This window comes from Cherax quadricarinatus, chromosome 41, assembly GCF_038502225.1.
Source record: "Cherax quadricarinatus isolate ZL_2023a chromosome 41, ASM3850222v1, whole genome shotgun sequence".
In the NCBI taxonomy this organism is placed as follows: domain Eukaryota; kingdom Metazoa; phylum Arthropoda; class Malacostraca; order Decapoda; family Parastacidae; genus Cherax; species Cherax quadricarinatus.
This window is the reverse complement of record NC_091332.1, coordinates 18,698,269-18,713,267: the sequence shown is the minus strand read 5'-3', so window position 1 is coordinate 18,713,267 and position 14,999 is coordinate 18,698,269.

Genomic DNA, 14,999 nt, shown 5'->3' with positions numbered 1-14,999 from the left:
ATATATATATATATATATTCTAGGTAGTAGGTTGGAAGACAGCAACCGCCCAGGGAGGTACTACCTTCCTGCCAAGAGAGTGTAAAACAAAAGCCTGTAATTGTTTTACATGACGATAGGATTGCTGGTGTCTTTTTTTCTGTCTCGTGAACATGCAAGATTTCAGGTACGTCTTGCTACTTCTACTTACACTTAGGTCACACTACACATACATGTACAAGCAAATATATACACACACCTCTTGGTTTTCTTCTATTTTCTTTCTAGTTCTTATTCTTGTTTATTTCCTCTTATCCCCATGGGGAAGTGGGACAGAATTCTTCCTCCGAAAGCCATGCGTGTTGTAAGAGGCGACTGAAATGCCGGGAGCAAGGGGCTAGTAACCCCTTCTCCTGTATAGATTACTAAATTTAAAAAGAGAAACCTTTGTTTTTCTTTTTAGGCCACCCTGCCTCGGTGGGATACGGCCGGTTTGTTTATATATATATATATATATATATATATATATATATATATATATATATATATATATATATATATATATATATATATATATGCAATAAGATCACAGTAAACAGGTGATTTCAGAATATGCAAAACAACCACTCTGAAAGAATAGAGAAATTCCAAGCGCTTTCGTGACTACTCATATTATCAAGGAACTATGAAAGTAAAGCATCCAGGGAAGCTATATAAGGGGTCTGGCCAACACCTCACTATCAGATCCCACAACGGTTAAACACCTGACGAGCGCCGACCCAACTGGATAGGTCCTTTGCACAACTCACCCACAAACTATTCTACCCAAGAAAATTTAAAAATTATTATTTGTCCAGTGTATTATTAAATTCTTCCCAAATTCTATTAATTATAAATGGATCTAATTTATATAAACCAAAGGAAATATTCATATTATTGTCAAAACTGCTTTTTATGAAACAAGATTCAATTATATTCCTGTCGACCATGGACTTGCTTGATACTACTTTCTCAACTTATTGAAAATCAATTGGATGGTTAAAATCTCTTACATGAATAAATAGAGCATTGGAATCTTGTCCAGTTCTAATGCTATATTTATGTTGTTTTAATCTTAGTTCGAGATTTTTACCAGTTTGACCGTAATAAACTTTATCGCAAATTTTACAAGGAATCTTATAGACACATCCATCAGCATTTTGGGGGGAATTCTTTATCAAAAGTTTTTTTTACTGTTTCAAAAAGTTGAGAAAGTAGTATCAAGCAAGTCCATGGTCGACAGGAATATAATTGAATCTTGTTTCATAAAAAGCAGTTTTGACAATAATATGAATATTTCCTTTGGTTTATATAAATTAGATCCATTTATAATTAATAGAATTTGGGAAGAATTTAATAATACACTGGACAAATAATAATTTTTAAATTTTCTTGGGTAGAATAGTTTGTGGGTGAGTTGTGCAAATGACCTATCCAGTTGGGTCGGCGCGCGTCAGGTGTTTAACCGTTGTGGGATCTGATAGTGAGGTGTTGGCCATACCCCTTATATAGCTTCCTTGGATGCTTTACTTTCATAGTTCCTTGATAATGTGAGTAGTCACGAAAGCGCTTGGAATTTCTCTATTCTTTCAGAGTGGTTGTTTTGCATATTTTATATATATATATATATATATATATATATATATATATCATATATATATATATATCATATAGGGAGGTACCACCACCTCTAGAACTATCCTAGGGACCCTCATTCTCAGAGAAAAGAATAAACTTGCTTCAGGGAAAACTCAAGGTTCTCCCTGAAGCTGTTTGAGAATTTTCTCCTACCACCACCTATATTTAATATATATTTTATTTATAGACAAAATGCATTGTCAAAACATTCACAAAAATACAATAGAAAGTAAAACAACATAGATAACAACTCAGAGCTACATCTCGAATACTTCGTCGAGCTCCCCGGCGGTGGGTCGCGTGCCCAGAATGCTGCAGGCATTTCTTCTCTAGATCGTAACACTGAGTCTCTGAAAGAGGAAGCTGGTCGCCCTGTGGTATATATATATATATATATATATATATATATATATATGCATGCAAACTGTTACAATATTTATCCTTATATACTGAAGTCTGATAAGAGTAAATAAGAGATCACGATTTTCGCCTGCTCTAGAATATTGGAACAAAAGTTTGCATTAAGAGACGTGCCTCGTGTGGCCACAACTGCAGCCAGAGCAACTCCATCCGCTCAATATACGAGGAAACTCTCCGAGACTAACTAAGGTCGTTAATCTTCAACGTTGTAAAGCGCCTGAAACACGCACTTCCAGAAGTGGCGTTCTTCACTGTGACTCTTAATATTATGCAGCAGCCATAAGCCCTGTGTTGATTCGCTGCTTTTAGAGTCCACTGGCAGGGAAGTCATGACATGTGACATTAGTTTCCGTCTGATGTGTGTGAGTCGTGACGCGTGGTACCGTTTTGTGCCTGTGTTTCTAGTCAAAAGAAAATGTATCAAGAGTCTGGCACTCTTGTCACACTCTCCTGGAGGCTCTTGCGGCTCTTTAATCATTTTGCTGCTCCCAACGGCACTGTTGCAGTGGTCTCTATTAAGCCCCTGCTGGATTCTCTCAGTACCTCGCATCAGGTACAAAAGTCGCTTCCTCAGCATCCTTTGTTTAGAGTTTTTGTGTTTTACGGTATTTGTTAAATTTCTGTTTTATAATTTTAGGAATGAAATTCAGGCGTTTCTCTCTCTCTCTCTCTCTCTCTCTCTCTCTCTCTCTCTCTCTCTCTCTCTCTCTCTCTCTCTCTCTCTCTCTCTCTCTCTCTCTCTCTCTCTCTCTCTCTCTCTCAGTTCCACACCAAAAACATCGTAATTGCAATTACAAGTATGTTGTGTAAACGATTTCTGTTGATTATTTCAGCTGTTGCTGTATCCTTGAAGCTTCTACATAAAAGTGTACTGAGGGACAGTTGAGGCTACATATACAGATTTATTATATACAGTGTGCTGAAATACGTCACATTGTTTAACTTCACTGGGTTATCCAAGGCTAAATGTTTAATGTGTCCATTACACTTGTATGCACTCAAGAGCTTTCAAACCCTAAATAATAATTTCTAAGTGTGAACTTAGTTCACACTTATAAGTTATTATTATTATGAGATTTTCATTTCATATATGTATTAAATTATATGGAAGTAGCAACGTGGGAGCCACAACCTGGGAGAGGATCATTCAAACACTTCTGGGAGAAATCTTGTATTTTCTCCTTGAGGTTGTTTGAGTTTACTAAATGACTTATTATTTATATAATCATGAGGAGCACTAAACCTGGTAGGATTATGCAGCTCATGTGGGGGGGGGAACTGAATTCAGGGAAGCGGAGCACAGATCCCATTCCCTAGATCAAGAGCTCCTCACCAGCGTCAAGGAACCTTCCTTGAGGAGCTAAATGACTTGAATCAGCTTTCATTATTACAACTGTGGTGAAGCGCTCGACCCACAGGGGTTATATTGTACCTAAGGAATGGGAAATTTCAAGAAATCCTTACAGGAATTTTTTTTTTATGTGAAATTTTGTTTTTCATTAAACGCTAAACACAACACAAATGACGTCATGATTGCAATTTATCTTCTAAATAATTTGGTCAACTTTTGTTTATAGAACAAGAGTTTATGGAGCATCGGATAATTAGTCTAGACAGTTAAATTGTCCTGAAAGTGGTGACTGTTTAACAGCATTTTTACCAAGTTAATTAATTGTTATCAGAATATATTTTACCACAGACTGATGTGGATTACCTTCGTTATTTGCGAAAAAATCGACCATGAGTATTTTTATAGCCTGCTGGACTGAAACATGACTTTCCAGGGACTAATTGATCTAAACTTTCTCTCAAACACACACACACACACACACACACACACAGCCAAGATGATGGATGTGGTACTTGAAAACCTCATGCATCAACATGTCAGGGACACAACCAGAGAGAGAGGGGAGGATGAGCCAGCAAGACTGGATCTTGTGTTCACCCTGAGCAGTTCAGACATTGAGGACATCACTTACGAGAGGCCCCTTGGAGCTAGCGATCACGTGGTTCTGAGTTTTGATTATATAGTAGAGTTACAAGTGGAGAAGGTAACAGGAACTGAAGGGGACAGGCCAAACTATAAAAGGGGGGACTACACAGGTATGAGAAACTTCCTGCAGGAGGTTCAGTGGGACAGAGAAATGGAAGGAAAATCAGTAAACGAGATGATGGAATATGTGGCAACAAAGTGCAAGGAGGCAGAGGAAAGGTTTGTTCCCAAGGGAAACAGAAATAATAGGAAGACCAAAACGAGTCCTTGGTTTACCCGAAGGTGTAGGGAGGCAAAAACTAAGTGCAACAGAGAATGGAAAAGGTACAGGAGGCATAGGACCCAGGAAAACAAGGAGATTAGTAGAAGAGCCAGAAACGAGTATGCACAGATAAGGAGGGAGGCCCAGCGACAGTATGAAAACGACATAGCATCGAAAGTCAAATCTGACCCGAAACTGCTGTATAGCCACATTAGGAGGAAGACAACAGTCAAGAACAAGGTGATAAGGCTGAGGAAAGAAGGTGGAGAACTCACAAGAAACTATCAAGAGGTATGTGAGGAGCTCAACACGAGATTTAAGGAAGTATTTACAGTAGAGACAGGAAGGACTCTGGGGGGACAGATCAGATGGGGACACCAGCAAGGAATACACCAACAAGTGTTGGACGACATACATACAGATGAGGTGAAGAAACTGCTAAGGGACATCGATACCTCAAAGGCAATGGGACCGGACAACATCTCCCCATGGGTCCTTAGAGAGGGAGCAGATATGTTGTGCGTGCCACTTACCACAATCTTCAACACGTCCCTGGAAACTGGGCAACTACCTGAGGTATGGAAGACGGCAAATGTAGTTCCCATTTTTAAAAAAGGAGACAGAAAAGAGGCACTAAACTATAGACCTGTGTCATTGACGTGTATAGTATGCAAAGTTATGGAGAAGATTATCAGGAGGAGAGTGGTGGAGCACCTGGAACGGAAAAAGAGTATAAATGCCAACCAGCACGGATACATGGAAGGCAAATCCTGTGTCACAAACCTTCTGGTGTTTTATGATAAAATAACAGAAGTAAGACACAGAGAGGGGTGGGTTGATTGCATCTTCTTGGACTGCAAGAAGGCCTTTGACACAGTTCCTCACAAGAGATTAGTGCAGAAGCTAGAGCATCAGGCGCATATAACAGGAAGGGCACTGCAATGGATCAGAGAATACCTGACAGGGAGGCAACAACGAGTCATGGTACGTAATGATGTATCACAGTGGGCACCTGTGACGAGCGGGGTCCCACAGGGGTCGGTCCTAGGACCAGTGCTATTTTTGGTATATGTGAACGACATGATGGAAGGGTTAGACTCAGAAGTGTCCCTGTTTGCAGATGATGTGAAGTTAACGAGGAGAATTAAATCTGATGAGGACCAGGCAGGACTTCAAAGAGACCTGGACAGACTGGACACCTGGTCCAGCAAATGGCTTCTCGAATTTAATCCTGCCAAATGCAAAGTCATGAAGATAGGGGAAGGGCACAGAAGACCACAGACAGAGTATAGGCTAGGTGGCCAAAGACTGCAAACCTCACTCAAGGAGAAAGATCTTGGGGTGAGTATAACACCGAGCATGTCTCCGGAAGCACACATTAATCAGATAACTGCTGCAGCATATGGGCGCCTGGCAAACCTGAGAACAGCATTCCGATATCTTAGTAAGGAATCGTTCAAGACACTGTACACCGTGTATGTCAGGCCCATACTGGAGTATGCAGCACCTGTTTGGAACCCGCACTTGATAAAGCACGTCAAGAAACTAGAGAAAGTACAAAGGTTTGCGACAAGGTTAGTTCCAGAGCTAAGGGGAATGTCCTATGAAGAAAGATTAAGGGAAATCGGCCTGACGACACTGGAGGACAGGAGGGTCAGGGGAGACATGATAACGACATATAAAATACTGCGTGGAATAGACAAGGTGGACAAAGACAGGATGTTCCAGGGAGGGGACACAGAAACAAGAGGCCACAATTGGAAGTTGAAGACACAAATGAGTCAGAGAGATATTAGGAAGTATTTCTTCAGTCATAGAGTTGTAAGGCAGTGGAATAGCCTAGAAAATGACGTAGTGGAGGCAGGAACCATACACAGTTTTAAGACGAGGTTTGATAAAGCTCATGGAGCGGGGGGAGAGAGGGCCCAGTAGCAACCGGTGAAGAGGCGGGGCCAGGAGCTAAGACTCGACCCCTGCAACCACAAATAGGTGAGTACACACACACACACACACATTTAAACACTATTATTCTAAAGGTTAATATGGCCATTAGAAAGTATACTTTTCCCCATATACACCCATATATTATTCTTTCTTTAGCAGGGCTGGCTGCGCCCCAAGCAAACAGCTGCGTCCCAAGCAAGCAGCTGCGCCCCAAGCAAGTAGCCGCGCCCCAAGCAAGTAGCTGCGCCCCAAGCAAGCAGCTGCTCACCAAGCAAGCAGCTGCTCACCAAGCAAGCAGCTGCGCCCCAAGCAAGCAGCTGCGCCCCAAGCAAGCAGCTGCACCCCAAGCAAGCAGCTGCACCCTAAGCAAGCAGCTGCTCCCCAAGCAAGCAGCTGCTCCCCAAGCAAGTAGCTGCGCCCCAAGCAAGCAGCTGCTCACCAAGCAAGCAGCTGCTCCCCAAGCAAGTAGCTGCGCCCCAAGCAAGCAGCTGCTCACCAAGCAAGCAGCTGCTCCCCAAGCAAGCACCTGCGCCCCAAGCAAGCAGCTGCGCCCCAAGCAAGCAGCTGCGCCCCAAGCAAGCAGCTGCGCCCCAAGAAAGCAGCTGCTCCCCAAGCAAACAGCCTGGGATACAAAATTATATTAAGGGTAGATAATACCCATAACACTCGTCTACTGAAGATTGAGACACTTATGCAGCATATGGGAATCTTTATTCAGGAAACGTTTCGCCACACAGTGGCTTCATCAGTCCAATACAAAGAGGAAGGCGTAAGGAGAGGAGGAGAATGAGGTAATCAGTCCCTCAACCTGGAGTCGATGTGTTCAGTCCATCAATCTTGTAGAATGTACAGTATAGGGCCGTAGACGTGGCTTATATACTGTAGTGAGGAGACGTGAAGCAGATGGAGGCGGGGTCATAGTGGTACCATCCACACTCGTCTACTGATGAGAGATGTCGTCTGCGTAGCAATTTCTTCAGCCTAATACAGAGGTTATTTTAATACTGAAGACGGTGGGAGAGAGCGAGAGTTAAACCTATGGACCTCAACACTCTCAAGGGTGTTGAGGTCCATAGGTTTGATACGTGTTCAGCCTCTTAACCTTAGTAGATGTTCAGTCCCTTAACCCTGATAGGTGCTCAGTTCATTAGGTTAGATAGGTGTTCAGTGCCTTAGGTTTGATTTGTCTAAGATTAAGATACGAGGATAGAGATAAGCAGGATCCAGTGGTGAGGTGTAGCAGATGAAAACAGTGTCACAAGTGGGCGGGACATACTAGTGGAAATAGTTGGGCCCGAGGTTGACTATAGAGATGTAAAAAATATCCTCTGTTCCTACCTGAATCATGATTCAGTCAGGAATTTTGTAAAGCGGGGACAACAGCTATATGACAACTTTGTGAAAGTTGTCATCATTGAGAGGAAAAAACAATATTAAGACCCACATTATAAAGAATTTCCTCTTCCTTTTTAAATTAAAAAAGAACAGTGAAACGTAAGCAAAAGAAAATTCACTTCTTCGAGTGAAGGTGATCTAGATTCGTTGTTCTCCCATGAGGGTTTAGCTCTTAGTTTTGGTTATAATAAAAATCTTCTCCCATGAAACTCAAGCTTTGTCTCCATCCTTGGCAGTAGTAGTGAAAAAGAGATGTAACATCCAAAGAAACTGGGTATCATCGAGCGTCTTGAGGAAGAAGTTAATAATTCACTGGGTTATTTATCAGTGGATCATTCAGTGTCGTTGATATATGAACATTCATCCACACGGTGGCTCCCTAAGATGGAATTCCAGCTTTAAAAAATACAAAAAAACACGTGTCTCTAGAAGCATATTCATAAAGAGTTTAGGGAGGTTTCCTCTCTCCATATTGTTTGGGTCTCCTTTAGACAAGAATGCGTCATAGATGCCACCAGCTCATTACTAGATATAGAAGTGCGATGATTGTGAAGATTCTTGGAAACGGGTTTCCAAGAATAGACAGCAATAATATATCTCCAGTGCTTATGGGAAGACAGTCAAGCACTGGGCACCAGGTTAAGCCGTGTTGCATATTCTTCATCCTCTGAAGACAGGCGACCTCCGACTCTGGCTTTGTAATCATTCATATCTACTATTTTCTGTTGCGCTGTATAGCCCTTGTGGCTTAGCGCTTCTTTTTGTTTATAATAATATTTTCTGTTGCTTGAAGCCGCATTATCAACAATAGTGACATTAGTGAAACTTTAGGTAGACAGCTATGTAGAGCTCTTTCTCTCTTTGCTGCAGTCACTGCTGTGATTCCATTTCTGGCCTGAGAAGCCGTTTAAAACACCTTGCAAACATGACCATATGTCACTGAGACTATCGGTTCCTTGCAGCTCTTTAACGAACTGAAGACAAAGTCAGCTCTTCAGTTTCCTTGAGCATTTCATTATTCGGGTCTATGGAAGAGGTGAACCCCCTCAGGAAGCAGCAGAAATGTCAGCGAAACTGGAATTGGAAGATGATTCCACCGACTCTGAATGATCTGTGCTACCTGGTAGACCAGACCACAATCTGGGTATGTACCTATGATCCACAAGTGCGAGAACCAGACCTCTTCCTGCATAACTGGAAAAAGGGTTGAGAGAAAGCATGTTGCACGGTGAGTAACCATCCCACAAGCTGCAGCAGTGTGCAAGGAGCTGAGAAATTGTAGTTGTGGAAAACTCTGTAGTCCGTCTTACAGCCGCTATAGGAAGGGACTAACCTGTACAGCCCTCCATAAATGTCTGTACAAAACTCTCTAACTTTTAGCCCTGTAATGTTATAATTACATCTGCTACAACTATGACTGCTTCACTTGCCACTAATTTTTTTTTTACTCTGCTGAAAGTCATATTAGGATAGAAATATAGATTATCAACATTTTTTTCGTGAATTTTCACGGGGAAAATAACTCTTGAGTTTCAGGTACATTTAACAAAAAAATTGCTGGTGAAATCTGATTGCTTATTTTTTAAACATAAAATGACGAATCAGCCATGTCTGTATCTTATTTAGTTCCTAAGATATATATGACAATGGAAGCATGTGATTTTTCATAGGCCTACGGGGTTTCAGGGGAGGAATTCGAAGCCCTAAGGATTTTTTTTTTTACCTCCTCTCTTAACCGATTATTCATGACTCAGTGAATCTAGGAAATACGGCGTCTGAATCACGACACGCGTCGCTACATGTGCTCAATTCCTCACTTATTTACGAATATGGAAACAGGGAACAACGACCTTCATTATTTGTCACAGTATATAATTAATGCAATATATCAGAAATTCTAAGCAAAGTAATCTAAATTTGCTTGCAACAAATACAAATATGAAAATTTTGATAATAGGTACCTAAAAATATTCATGTTAGCATTTTTTTAAACTTCCTGAGCCTTTGTGTATTCATGTACTCTTGTACCACCGTCCACATAAGGGATATGGGGGTACATAATGAACTAGCTACTACCGCTCAATGGACTGACATGGGGTACATAATAAACAAGCCGTTACTGTTCACAGGGCTGATAAAGGGTACATAAACTAGGTACTAATACTCATAAGACTGACATGGGGTACATAAACTACGTAGGCACTAATGTTCATAGGACTGACATGGGGTACATAATAAACTAGGTACTACTGCTCATAAGACTGACATGGGTACATAATACACTAGGTACTACTGCTCATAGGACTGACATGGGTACATAAACTAGGTACTACTGCTCATAGGAGTGACATGGGGTACATAATAAACTAGGTACTACTGCTCATAGGACTGACATGGGTACATAATACACTAGGTACTACTGCTCATAGGAGTGACATGGGGTACATAATAAACTAGGTACTACTGCTCATAGGACTGACATGGGTACATAATAAACTAGGTACTACTGCTCATAGGACTGACATGGGTACATAATACACTAGGTACTACTGCTCATAGGAGTGACATGGGGTACATAATAAACTAGGTACTACTGCTCATAGGACTGACATGGGTACATAATACACTAGGTACTACTGCTCATAGGAGTGACATGGGGTACATAATAAACTAGGTACTACTGCTCATAGGAGTGACATGGGGTACATAATAAACTAGGTACTACTGCTCATAGGAGTGACATGGGGTACATAATAAACTAGCCGGCACCGTCCACAGGACTGATATACTGAGCATAATAAACTAACCACTTCGACGGCAAGTGAATTCAAAATGCATATTTTGTAAATGAAGGCTTTCATCTTTTTATATGAACTCATTCATCAAGGTAATTGACCGTAAATCATTTAATTTATTAGTTACATCAAGATAGTGTCAAGGTAATTGAAATATAATTTCCTCTTCAGGGATGGGGGTTAGAGAGAATGAGGTAGATGCCTTGATGCTCTTGATCAAAGGAATTGGAGCTAGCCTCCTCCTCCTAGTTTCGTCTCTTGATTACCCTCCACCTCCAAGGAGCTTTATTGCCCATACGGGTTTAGTACTTCCTCATCAAAATATAAATATTCAACATTTTTAAAAAAAACTTGAAATTTCTTCTGCCTTATATAGTTCCACCGAAGAATTTTTTCTTTAGAAAAATTATATACATCAATAGTGTGCTGCTACCCTATTCTATATGACTTATGCAGTGGGAACAAAAGCTAAGTATGCGTCCCTGTCATATGCCATCACACAGGATAGTGAAATGTGTCAGCCTTGGCTGGGAGACTTCGGACAGGCAATGAGGATATTCGAAGTGGGTCTTTGTCCTGAAGCCTGGCTGGTTACAATATCGTTGTTCCATTGTATGTAGATCGTATGACGCCCTTGTGTATAAAACACTCAGGTGTTGTACGTTTGGGAGCCTTACACACTCATGCACGTTAATGCACTTGCAAGCCACACTCACGTGCAAGCCACACTCACGTGTAAGCCACACCCACTTGCAAGCCACACTCGCGTGCAAGCCACACTCACTTGCAAGCCACACTCGCGTGCAAGCCACACTCACGTGCAAGCCACACTCACGTGCAAGCCACACTCACGAGCAAGCCACACTCACGTTTGTAAGCTGCAAAATATTATGCAAGTACTAAAACTGGCTGGGAACGTTTTAAGCATTTGCAGTTTTAAATAGTCTCTCTTGGTGTTTTCCGGTACGCATGTGATGTGGCAGGTGAAGCAGTAATACAAGCAACTTAGAAATAAAACACACACACACAGGTTCTCGGGACACAACTGAAAGTTAGTCACAGATATGTCACAGGGTTATCAGGAAGTATTTGTTCATCCTCAAAGTGGTCAGAAAGTAGAAAAGGCTCGATGAAATGGTGGAGGCTCCATACATAGTTTTAAGACGAGGTACAGCAGAGCCGACGAGGCTAGAAGAGTGAATCTAGCAAGTAGCAAGTCAAGAAGCAGGACCAGGAGCTAAGCCTCTACCCATGCAGTCACATTTATGTGAGAACAGTAGAATGTGAGGAGCTTAAAAAAAGCAAAGAAAGCACTGAGCATCAGCTCAACGAAAGAACTAATGACACTGCTGAATGAGCTCGACCTAACAAAAGTAATGGAGCCAGACAACATATCCCCAAGGGTACTGAGAGGCGGGCAACACCTGTGTCACCAAACGCAAGAGGCTTTCAACCAATATCTTCATTCAGAAAGCTTCCATGAAAACGAAAGAAAGCTAATCTTTTATTATTAAAAGTAATAGTACTAGTAGTAGTATATACATACTAATAGTAAAAAATAGCAAACAGCAACAACAATTCCAAACAAATTATCAGGAAAAGCAAGATTACATTCAGGCATTGTTTTGAGCAGACGCCAAAGCTCCTCAAACATCTCATGTAATTTCCTGTTAAGATTTTAATATCGGGCTTCTGTTGTTAGTAATGATGGCTTACAATATTGCTACTAACGTTCATCAGGTTGCCGCTACTACTGACATTTTATTAAAACGGGCCGCGCAGTATTTTCATTATTATGGAACACGGTGGAATATATTGCGCTCTCTCTCTCTCTCTCTCTCTCTCTCTCTCTCTCTCTCTCTCTCTCTCTCTCTCTCTCTCTCTCTCTCTCTCTCTCTCTCTCTCTCTCTCTCTCTCTCTCTGAGTAGTGATGGTAAGAGTGTCAGTCGCCGCTAATAAATTTATATCATTGTTTGAGGTGAGAACAAAGGCCAAGAATATTATCCTCCTCTGTGTGGGAACTGAGTTCCCTGGGTTTTAGAAACAATCCACCATGTTCATAAACCTATTTGCTTCTTGATTCCCTGTTACACTATTCCATTTGATACTAAGATTATCGTAGACAGCAGAGAGTTTGCATAAATGGGGAGAAATCAGAATGGGGGCACGTCACAAGCGGTGTTCCTCAGGGGTCAGTGTTGGGCCCGTTGTTGTTCACAATTTACATAAACGACATAGATGAGGGAATAAATAGCGACATAAGCAAATTTGCTGATGACACCAAAATAGGCCGTCCAATTCATTCTAATGAGGACACTAGAGCACTCAAGGATGATTTGAATAGTGGCAGATGCAGTCTAATATTGACAAATGCAAAGTTCTAAATGTTGGACAGTTAAATAACCATGCCACATATAAACTAAATAATGTATATCTTAATACTACTGATTGCGAAAAGAATTTAGGAGTTCTGGTTAGCAGTAATCTAAAACGAAGACAACAGTGCATTAGTTTTCGCAATAAAGCTAACAGAATTCTTGGCTTCATATCTAGAAGTATAAAAAATAGAAGTCCTCGGGTTGTTCTTCAACTCTATATATCCTTGGTTAGGCCTCATTTAGACTATGCTGCTCAGTTCTGGTCACCGTATTACAGAATGGATGTAAATGCTCTGGAAAACGTACAGAGGAGGATGACAAAGATGATCCCATGTATCAGAAATCTTCCCTATGAGGATAGACTGAGGGCCCTGAATCTGCACTCTCTCGAAAGGCGTAGAATTAGGGGGGATATGATCGAGGTATATAAATGGAAAACAGAAATAAATAAAGGGGATGTAAATAGCGTGCTGAAAATTTCCAGCCAAGACAGTACTCGCAGCAATGGTTTCAAGTTGGAAAAATTCAGATTCAGGAAGGATATAGGAAAGCACTGGTTTGATAATAGAGTTGTGAATTATTGGAACAAAGTCCCGAGTACAGTTATTCAGGCTAAAACGTTGTGTAGTTTTAAAAATAGGTTAGATAAATACATGAGTGGGTGTGGGTGGGTGTGAGTTGGACCTTACTAGCTTGTGCTGCTGGGTATGGTGCAGTGCTCCGTCCTTGAGTGGAGGTGACCAGACTGGGTGGGTCATTGGGCTTATCCGGGGGGGGGGGTCGTTGGTCTAATCCGGGGGGGGACATGGACCTGCTCCGCATGAGTCAGTAGGCCTGTTGCAGTGTTCCTTCTTTCTTATGTTCTTAATCTGTAATTATAATTGCATTGTTATTAATAATGACTTTGTATTCAAAATACCAGACTATATCATGTTCCTGCACAAGTACAAGGCCATTACTGCACTTAGGATATAATAATAATATATAAGTTTGTTTTACAGGAAAACATTTTCATAGTGATGAAAAAGAAAGACCTTGAAGTAGTAATGAGTAAGACTTAGGTGGCTTTGCTGGCGAAACGTTTCGCCTGCACATCAGGCTCCCTCAGGTGATTATAACAATGGAGACAATACAAGACGTGGAGAGGTAACTCATGATACTAAGCATTATTTTGCTACAGGCAACAAAGCACTCAGGATAATTCACTTCACAGAAAATCAATTTGAGCACAAAGCATCCTAAATAACACTAACACTGTAAAATATTCCTTGTCAGACCCATCTTTGATATACTCTCCAGTTCTGATTCACTACATAAAAGACGTAAATGAAGTCCGAGAGGGCGCGAGAAGAGCCACAAAATTCCTACCATCATTAAAAAACAAAACATATGAAGAACATTGAAAACTTGTTCTTAAAAAGACGGAGGCTGCGAGGTTAAGTTAGGTAAGGTTTGTCAGAAAACAGGAGAAGTGTTTCCTGACACGGGTCTTTTTCATATGATGATCCGCAGTTGGAGTTTTTGGTCATCTGACCGAAGCCTTCAGCTGGCTTACTGGTCCACCCCTTTTAAAATTATGGTTAGGGCTCATTCAGACCTTCATGCTATTTAACTACCTCTACATACTCCAGTATAGAGAATTTTTGAAGGGAATTGTGATTCCCTTACACGAAACATAACTTTGAAAACTCTCGATATAACGGTGATGAAAATTAATATGCTGCTGCATATTAATATTCCTCACAACATAATCTAACGTGAGCTTCACTGGCCTCAAAAAAGCCCATTACGCATCTTTTACAACTTGTTACCGAACAGATGCATTTACAAATTCAATATCGTCGTTTCCATTTCTATCCAATCGTATGTCTTTTGCAAATTCATATATGCAACAGTCAAATCTTTTTTCCCTTCATTCGAGCACTGCTAACACAGGTGTTTCAAAGCAATTACTTAATCCAAGCATTTCCTTCCCTTCGTAAACACACGTTACTCCTCGTAAATCATACTCTCTTTCTCCCCTCGTTTACTCTTATGATCTCTATTGTCTCCTTTCCTTGTATAGAAAGGAACTATATACGCTGCTTTCCCAGTCTTTAGGTATCTGCCCTTTCATGTACACCGGCCAAGACTACTTCCACCTACCGCCAGTA